A 10,230-nucleotide genomic window follows, 5' to 3' on the forward strand; every position below is an offset into this window, starting at 1 on the left:
TCAGCTCCCACTGTCACTGTCACCCAGGGTGTGCTTGTCAAAGAGGTACTCAGCCAGGCCCGAGTCCGGGGTGCCCATCTTGTGCGAGTTGGTGACATAGTCACCTAGCTGTTTGATGGATTTCACCTGCTCATCCAGGTAATGCATCTCAATGAAGTCACACAGATGAAGGTCGTTCTTGTCAGTGACCAGTCTGTGCAGTTCCGGTAGGGGCTGAGTCACACTTTTCTCCAAGTGCAGCACACACTCCATTGCGTGCAGCCGGCTCTCCTGGTCATCGGGTCTGGTTTCTTGATGTTCTGAAGGAAGACAAGGTCGCCTCGCTGCTTCTGCAGGTTCATCAGTTTCTCAGTGTGTTCCCTCTCCTCGTGGGATTGGTGGGGAAAATATCTGGCAAAATTCAGGTAGACATTAGAGGTGCAGAGCTCCAGGTTGACCTGGAGGTTGATGGGGCCTCCGAGTCCTGGTTGTAGTTCTTATACCTATGAAGGGGACACGGTCACGGCGGTGGCTGCGCAGGGCTGAAACTGAGGCAAGGAACTTGGGGCACCCAGGTGTGATGATGTGAGGAGGTGGCAAAGGACTGGGTGGAAACGACCTATGGGGGAGACACTGACCAGTGCTGGGTTCCATTCAAGCTCTGTTGCAGCAGGAGACCAGGGTGACTCTGCAAAGACCATCTCTGAAAGTTTCCGTTTTATGAACTTAAACTAGAAATGATATTTTCATAATAATGTTTGTTAGATTTGTAGTAACATTAATTTTCCTAATGATATTTATTTATTCTTTTTTCTTTTTGTTAGTCTAGACAGAAGTGTACTTCTTTATGTTTTTATTTATAAAACCAACTTTAGGTTCTATTGATCTCAAATATATTGATAATGTTAAAAATATTTTCCATTCTTAATGTGTTATGCTTTTTCTTACACAAATTGATGCTTAATTCATTGGCCTCTGCTATTCTTTTCTTCTACACTAAGTAATAAGAGGAATTTAATCCCAAAAGATTAAAGGAGATTGGTCCTGATGCTTTCATTTATTTAACTTGCCACTAATTCACTAAACTTAAGATCTTTTCTCTTTGTTCTTGTCTTACTTAAACTGTGCTTACATTAATCCTTTCTAATTAATTACATACATTTAATTAACAAATGTTTTCTAATGAAGTTTAATATGCTAGGATCTTTATAAAGCAGAGGAAACACAATCCACTGCCGCCAAGGTCAACCCCTAACTCATCTCCTTCAGATTTCTGAGCCTCTACATGTTCAGGTGAGGAGATTGCCTGTCTTTCTCCTTTGGAACACCTTGTGCATTGGAACAGCTCACCTTTTACTTGGAAGTCTAGCCACTACCTTGCTCATTGTTAGGTGCTTTCATGTTGACTACGACTCACAGTGAATCCATGAATGATAGATCTGAACCCTGTCCTATCCTGTGACGCCCTCATAATCTCTCAAACACTTGAGCCCGTTGCAGCAATCACTGTGTCAATACACTTGCTTGGGGTGTGTGTGTGTGTGTTCCTCTCTTTTGTCATCCCTTCTCCTTTCCAAGCATGATGTCTACCTCTAAGGAATACCCTGTCTTAGCGACATGCCAGAAGTATGTGAAAACAAAGCTTTATCATCTTTACCTTCAAGGAGCACTCTGGCTGCACCTTCTCTAAGACATATGTGTTAGTTCTTATGACAGTCCATAACATATTCAGTACTCTTCTCCAACACCACAGTTCAAAGGCAGCAATTATTCTTCCGTCGACTTTATTCATTGTCCAGCTCTTACATGCATAACAAGTGATGGCCTGACTCAGGAACATTTAGTTCTTAAACTAACATCATTGCTCCTCAAGAATTTGGAAAGGTCCCTGACTAGAGATTTTCACAATGCAATGCATCTCCTGAACTCTTGATTGCTAGTACCAAGTGTATTGATTGTGGATTCAAGTAAGATTAAATTGCTGATAATTTCAATCTTTTCTATCATGATGTTGTCTGTTGGTTCAGTAGTAAGAATTTTTGAAGATTTTGACCTTGATATGCTGTCCATGTTGAAGGGTTTAAAAAAGAGCAAGGACCGGGTGGGAACAGCCAAATTGGGCCTATACAAACTCTTCCTGTCAGCAACGTCAACCAATAAGATCCAACTCTCACAACGTCGGATACGTCTGCCAAACTCCCGTACCTCTTTCTACTCATTTGAACACCAATCTTATTACTCTACTGGGTCCAAAATACAATGTGATATCTTACAAACCACACAGAACCATATTGGAAAAGTCTAAAGCTGTAATTCAGGTTAGTAGCAAAATACAGTCAAGACAGCTCCTAAAATATGCTTGTAGGTGTCTCAGCCTTGAGTCTTATGGCTTAAGGCCAGTGATACAATGCTCTCAGTCTTGCCAGTTATGTCTCCCCTTCACCCTTCCCAGAAATCATCTAATAAACTTGGACAAAGGCTCTCAGCTCTGGTTGTCCATGGTCAGCAGTTCCAAGGTCCACTCCCTGTCATGTCAGGTCCTTGGTTCTCTGTGCAGCTACTGTGGCTACTGCTCCTGTAGCCTCTGGTCTGACTGGTGCAAGAATCTTTTGCCCCAAAGGATGTGTTTCATTTTCTTGCAACTTCTTTGCTGGTTGTTGGTTTTGTTCTTAGATGCCATCAAGTCACGTATGATTAATAGCGACCCTGTGAACAAAAGATCTGAAAGCCTGTTCTATACCAGTCTTCATTCCTCTACTGTTCATAGGGTCTTCAAAGGCCTATTATTTAAAAAGTGGATGCCAATCCTGCTTCCAAGTCTGTCTTAATCTGGGAGCTCTAACCAATCTTGTCCACCATGGGTATCCCGTATGGCAGTTGACACACGGGTGGCAAAGCTTTCAGTATCACAGTAACATCAAGTTATCTCAGTACAGTAAGTTGACAAATAGGTGCTGTACCACTTATAATAATGTTCTCCCCAAACACAATTAACAATTTAAACAAAGAGGTTTCTAGCCCTCAGCTGATCATTAACTAAATCCAAACCACCAATCAGCTTACATTCCATTGTTAATGAATCAAGAATGATCCAACAGTTTACACCTGACTTTCAATGAAATAAAAACTACTTAACCTCCCAAATCCAAATGTTTCACACAGGAGCCTCCTGTGTGACTGGAGACTGTTAGTCAGTCAGGATTCATCTGATATCAGCAACGGTGCCACGGCCTCTTCTAAATTCAGCCTGAACTTCTGGCAGTTCTCTATGCACTGTTGTAGCTATTATTGAAAGATCTTCCATAATATTCTGCTTACATGCGATTTAATGATATTTTCCACATTCTGTTGGATAATTTGTCTTGGGAATAGGAACAAATATGGATCTCTTTTATCCAGGCATCCAGCCAGCTCTCCTTCAAATTTACTGGCATAGACTGATGAGCACATCTGTCATTTGAAACATGTTAACTGGTATCCCATTAATCCTTGGGGCTTTATACTTTTGCCAATGTCTTCAACGCAGCTTGAATTTCTTCCTTAATTACCATTACTCTTGATCATAGGATATTTTCTGAAATAGTTCAGTGTCAGTCAATTCTTTTGGTACAGTGATTGTGTGTATTCCTTTTATCTTCTTTTGATGCATCCTGGATCATTCAAGATTTTGCCAATAGCATTTCTAAGTATTGCAAATCAAGGCTTGAATTTAGTTTTTGGCCCTTTCATCTTGAGTATTGCTCAGTCAGTTCTGCTCTTTTTGTTCTCCATTTTTAGGTCTCTTCACATTCCTTTAAAATAAATAGTTTGTCTTCTGGAGCTGTTCTTTGTAGCCTTCTGTTCAGCTGTTTTACTTCAACATCTTTTCCATTTGTTTTGGCTTCTGAACAGTCAAGTGCAATTTCAGAATCTCTCCTGACATCCATTTTGCTTTTTCATTTTTCCTCTGTCTTTGTAATGGCTTTCCTGTGTCCCACTCCCCTTCATGGATTATATCCTTGATGTTATCCCATAACTTCTAGTCATTGACCATTGGTGTTTACTGCTTAGATGATTTTTATATTCAGGTGGGATAGAATCAAGACCATATTTTGATTCTCTTGGGCTTGTTTTCCTTTTCTTTTGTCACAGTTTGAACTTTCACATGATTAATTCATGATCTGTTCCACAGTCAACACCTGGCCTGGTTTTGATTGCTATTATTGAACTTCTCCAGTGTTTTCTTCTACAGATGCAGAAGAAATCAGATTCCTATAGAATCCATCAGGTGAGGTCCATGTGTAAATCACTGCCTATGTTTTTTTAAAAAGGTGTTTGCAATGAATAAATCACTAGGTGTACAAAGTTGGAACATTCTACTATACTAGGCTGTATATGAATCTTTTAGTTTATAAATTTCACACTCATACACACATTGCTTACATATATGTCAGAGAGACCAATAGTAAATAGTAAATAGTAAATAAAAATGCTTATATTAGACTACATTAAGCTAAATGTTTAAGTGGGCTAATTCTGAGTGTATTTGGATTATGGATGATATTTATTTTCCTATTTGATTCCTATTGTTATGAATTTATGAATAAACTATTAATAATGTTTACTTTATTTCTAGTTCTTATTATAATTATTTGAAAAGCAAAGAAAATAATTATAAATTTCCATTTCCTTAACTTAATTTTCTACGAGTATAATGCATGGGTCAAAGAATTTTTTAGGAAGATATAATTTTATTTGCATTAGGACATTCACTATGGATAATTAATTATAGAGATTACCTGTGTTTTTACAACTTAACAACAATTGCTACATTGTTGGCTGTCTTTGGTAGTTTAGTGGTAGAGAGTTGTGCTGTCAACTCAAAAGCATGTGGTTCGGGTCCACCAGCTTCTCCATGGGGGGATGATGCACAGTCTCCTCCCATTCTATATACTGACTCTGAAAACTCGCTAGATGGTCAGTTTTAACTCAACAGTACGTAACCACAGTAATTAGCCCAGTGGTATTTTGGGGTTTTGATGTTGAGATGTAATCCATATCGATGGCTTCAGTCTTTTATCTTCTTCAGTAAAGGCTTTAAGTTACTCTCACATTCTGCAAGCAAAGTGGTATAAAGCATACTTACTATGCATCAGAGAGCTGGACAATGACTAAGTGTGACAGATGAATCAATACCTTCAAGTTATGGTGCTGGAGAAGAGTCTTGAACATACCATGGACTGCAAATAGAACAAACAGGTCTGTTTGGAGAGGGTGAAACCAAACTGCTCCTTGAAGGCTAGGATTGTGAGGCTCCATCTCACATATTTGGGCACATGGCCAGGAGGGACCAGTCCTTGGAGAAGGATATCATTCTTGAAAGATTGGAGGGACAGGGCAGGAGAAGTAGACCCTAGATGTGATGGACTGACACAGTAACTGAGGTAATGGCTGTAGGCGTGTCAGAATCAGTGAGATTGGCTCAGGATAGGGCAGGATTCAGAGCTATTGTGTATAGGGTTGCTATAAGTCACAGGTTACTTGATGGCAAATAACTATAACAACTTTTTTTTTTTAAATCTTTGACAAAATGTTCTCAAGTGGTCAAAATTATGTTCTCCAGCACAGTTGTTCACAAAATAGATCAGAAATGAGTACTTAAGATTCTCCTTTGGTTCACCTTAAAAATTGTTCCTAAGATGTTATTGGTGAAAATAGTCTAATGATAACTTTGCCTTACGACAGGACATTAAGTTTCAAGTATTTCCTGACATTCCTCTGCCTACAATGGGAAGCAAACATTACATCCACCTCTAAAAGAAATAATTTATTATGTATTGATGCCAGTGGTGGCTTAGTGGTAAGAAATTGTGCCACCATCCCAAAGACTGCCAACTGCTACACAGGAGAAGGCTACACAGTTTCCTCCCACGCAATTTACTGTCTCTGAAAACATGCTGGAGGGTCATCTATGGGTTGTTTTCAACTCGATGTTATACAACAGCAACGACATTAATTGATAAGAGTAAATGTTAAAATACCTTAGATACAAATTTCAATATAATTCCATAAATTATCTCTTAATCTTAATAAAGAGATGAATTGCATTGGGAAAGTCAGCTGTCAGGGACCTCTCCAGAGTACCGAAGAGCCATTCTGTCATTCTGAAGACCAAGATGCGCCTGATCCAGGCCATAGTCTTCGCAATTGTTTGCTATGTGTCAGTGTGTCAGAGAGCTGGACAGTGAGTAGCGATAATGGAAAGACAATTGATGTCTTTGAGCTGTGGTGTTGGAGAAGTGTTGAATATACCATGGAGTTCCAAGAAAATAAACAGGTTCATCCTAAAGAGGGTGAAGTCAGGCTGCTCCTTGGAGGCAAGAATTCTGAGGCTTTATCTGACATACTTTGGGGATGTTGCAAGGAGGGACCAGTCCTTGGAGAGGGCAAGGGTGGAGGGGCAGAGAAAGATAGTGAGACCATTGATAAGATGGATTGATACAGTAAGTGGGGTAATGAGGGTAGGTGTGTCAGAAACAGTAAGGTTAGCGCAGGATAGAGCAGGTTGTGTGATAGGATCTCTATGAGTTGCAAGCAACTTAATGGCACATAACAACAACAACAATAACAATAACAACAACAACAATCTTAATGAATATTTAAACAACATCTGTTACTGAAGATGATAGGGAAAAAGCAAAGGAAGAGAACTTGGCAAAGAATTATGAATGAGCTGTTGAGATACACAACTTGGCAGCATGAAAAGACTAGTGATTTCCAATGGTGACTGTTTCATGCTTTCATCGTGGTGCTAAGACCATGTCTGAGGAAAAAGAATTCATCCTCTCAATCATTTTTTCATTTGAAGTCTTTGGTAATTTACTAAGAAAGTAATTAACAAATTAATTGAAATGAAATGATAAAGTCAAGAGATTTGGATTAAATCAAGGGAGGGAGTTTCAGAGAAACTTAAAGTCCTGTATTTTTTCCAGTTAAATTATTAATGAATATTAATACCCTTAGTAATCATTTGTGGCAAATGATGCTGAATATATTAATTATCCAATTGGATTACGTGCTATTAAATGTTATCCTTACTGGTATTAAGCTTAGACTAATGGCTGGAATTCCACAGGCATGATGGCATTTCAAAGTCGTCTCTTAGGCCAGTCATGTGTTGTTAACTCATGGTGAAGCTTAGATGCCGTGAAAGAGAAAAAATGTTTTTGTGTCATTGAGTAGAGAATCAATCAAACACAGCATTTTTCTTTTACAGCAGAATACTTTTACAGTTGAGGTCTCTGGTAAAATGTGCCATTGATTCAGATTTCTTTTTTTGCAAAGCCCATGAAGTTCATTCAAGGATAAAGAAAGGCATCTGGACCTGGGACAGTCCATCATCACAGAGTGAGAGTGGGCACTGATGCAGACCACAAACCAAAACACATTCTTAAACTGTTGAAACAGGAATTCTTTCAAATTGAGTGTTCATATCTCAACACAAAATTGCAAATATGGAGGGGGAAAGATGGGCCATCCCCTCCTGTGTGATTTACAGCTTCTGAAATTCACAGCAGGATCAGCTATGAGCCATTCTGGCAATGAGGTTACACTTCAAAGGAATAAACTAACAGATTTTGAATTTCAATCTCATGCTAACTTTTCAAGATATGTCTTTACTCTATGCGGCCTCTAGAAGAAGCTTCTTCACATTTCACATAAATAAATAAGTAAACTAGGATTGAATATTGAGGGGTTTTAAAAAAATTAATTTTAATGAAAGTTTAGAGACTTAGGGTTTCCAGTCATTCATTGTTGCACTTTTCTCCCTGTCCACCAATTCGCTATACAAAATGGATGACCCTGGAGGACATTTTGCTAAGTGAAATATCTCAGGCACAAAAGGACAAATATTGCATAGGGCCACTGTTGTAAAATGGGACTGACTTTGGGGTTGCGGGAAGACAGAGAAGGAAGGGAAGAATGATGTATACAGCATTGAAACAGATGAGGGAGAGAATTGTTTAAAAAGGATATATGATTGGGTATTCTTGTAATTACAGGAGTCCAGAATGAAGGCTGCACAGTGGAGTGGACTGGGGGGGAGTGATTGCATAACAGTAATTATAGAGTTTTTTTTATTATTAAATTTTATTAGTTTTAATGAACATTTATAGGGATTTTGGGTTTTCATTCCTTCATTGCTGCACATTCTCTCTACCCTCCTCCCCAGTTTGTTCTTCTTCCCCCAGCATCCGAATGTCTGTTTTAATTGTCCAATTGCCACAGTGCTTGTCAAAGTCAGTTCTGATTAATCTCCTTTGTCAGTGTGTCCTTTGCCATTCCCTATCACTCTTCCCTGAGAGAGACTTCACCCTGATTCATAAGGGAAAAGGGATGGTGTATTCTCTTAGCTACTTCCTGCTGAAAAGGGATGCTGTGGGTTTCAGGGTGAAGATCTTCTCTCACTACTCGATTATAGAGTCTTTAAAATCCTATTTCCCCTTTGGTGGCTCGGGAGTAATGGATAGCACTGCCATCTCAAACGCTCTAATCCATTAATTGCTTGCAGGGAGAGAGACGGGCAAGTTTCTCCCTTGCAATTTACTGTCTCTGCAAACCTGCTGGAGAAGCAGCTCAGTTGAGTTGGTTCCATCTTGATGTTACATAACAACCACAATTTCCATACCATTGCAATGAAGGTGACGGTGCTGTACAGTTTGGCAATTACAAGGCAATTGACAGAAAGGTGTCAGGGTGGACAGGAAACATTTAAAGTGGGCAAAGAGACACCTAAAGGGTTAAAAAATTGATAGATATGTTTCATGTATAAACTATATTTGTATCTTGTACTAAGTAATTTACAATAGACTATGGCTTTTAATACCAACTCCTTAGTCTAGTTGTGGGGCAATGTTCCAGCTGCTATTTGGGATTTGTCGGTAGGTTATTTTTATGTGCAGAATTACAAGTAGGTCAGAAAATAAATAGAACTCTATACTCTTTCTGAGGTGCTGAATGCTTTTTTCTCTCTCCAGCATACACAAAATACTTAAATAAACTAGGAACCTGATGAGAGAGAAAATTAGCTGCAGATACTAATCAGTGTAAAAAATCAAATGGGAAGAAAAAGAGCCCATAAAACATAGAAATCCAGTAATAGAATAATTGATATTTTCTGTCAAAAGAAAGTATGCTGAGTGTTTTAGTATGTAATTATTGCGGTGCCTAAAATAGAAAAGATCTGACCATTAAAGTATTTGACACTACTAACATCTCTTTTTATTTTTATTTTAAACTTAAAGGACATAAACTTCAGTTTTAAAATAAAATACATTTAAATTTTTGTTTGCCTGATGGAAGAAAAAAAATTTAATCTAAAGAGACTGAAACTCTCATGTTTGCTATTTTTCACAATTATTCCAAAAGAGAAGTAGTACACCTACACATCATCAATGCTTTGTAATTGACGTCTAGTCATTTCGCCTCATGGTGACCTTGTGCGAACAGCACAGAACTTCTCCTGGGGTTTTGAAGGCTGGTACATTGTGAAAGCAGATTGTCAGGCCTTTCCTCTGAGGCACATTTTCATGAGTTTGAACCTCCAACCTTTTAAGTAGTAGTCAATCCTGTAAACACCTACAGGGGTAAAAGGGAAAGAAACGTTTGCAGTCAGGGGCAAATATTGGAAAGAAACGGCATGAGAATAAGGTCTATTTTTCTGAGAACTAATTTTCAGTCTGAGAAATGAAGGAAAAACATTAGATAACAAATTACATATAGTGAATTTTTTCCCAAGTATCCTTAACTTTTCAATTTTTCAATTGCTGAGCTTTTTTGTGTGTTTTGATCTGTAAGCAGATTGCCAGACCTTTATTCCAAGGAGCCTTTGGGTGTATTCAAGTCTCCAACATTTCAGTTAGCAGCCAAACTTGTTAGTTGTTCGCAGCCCCAGGAACTTCCATTAGCCACATATTATATATTTGCTTGGTTTCATCTTAACTAACAATATGCCTTTACTTGGAAAGACAGATTTAGATATTTTCTGATGTGCATCTATGCCAAGAAGCACAATGCTGTCTCTCTTAATAGTCTCAGAAGTATGTAAGATAGGGGTATGTTCATCCTCATATCCCAGAAAAATGACATTTGGAGAGGTTCAAGAATCAGCATAAGGTGTTGTTGTTGTTGTTATGTGCCGTCGAGTCGCCTGTGACTCATAGCGACCCTATGTACAACAGCCCTAAACTCTGCTCTGTCCTGTGCCAATCA

At 38.7% G+C, this 10,230-nt stretch overlaps 1 pseudogene; it reads right to left on the reverse strand.

The window, feature by feature from the left end:
- LOC102852836 lies at positions 1 to 1,380 on the reverse strand (annotated as a pseudogene).
- Between the last annotated feature and the right edge of the window lie 8,850 nt (positions 1,381 to 10,230).

Source organism: Elephantulus edwardii, unplaced genomic scaffold (genome assembly GCF_000299155.1).
Source record: "Elephantulus edwardii isolate Elephantulus edwardi_28Jun2011 unplaced genomic scaffold, EleEdw1.0 scaffold00014, whole genome shotgun sequence".
NCBI classification, from domain to species: domain Eukaryota; kingdom Metazoa; phylum Chordata; class Mammalia; order Macroscelidea; family Macroscelididae; genus Elephantulus; species Elephantulus edwardii.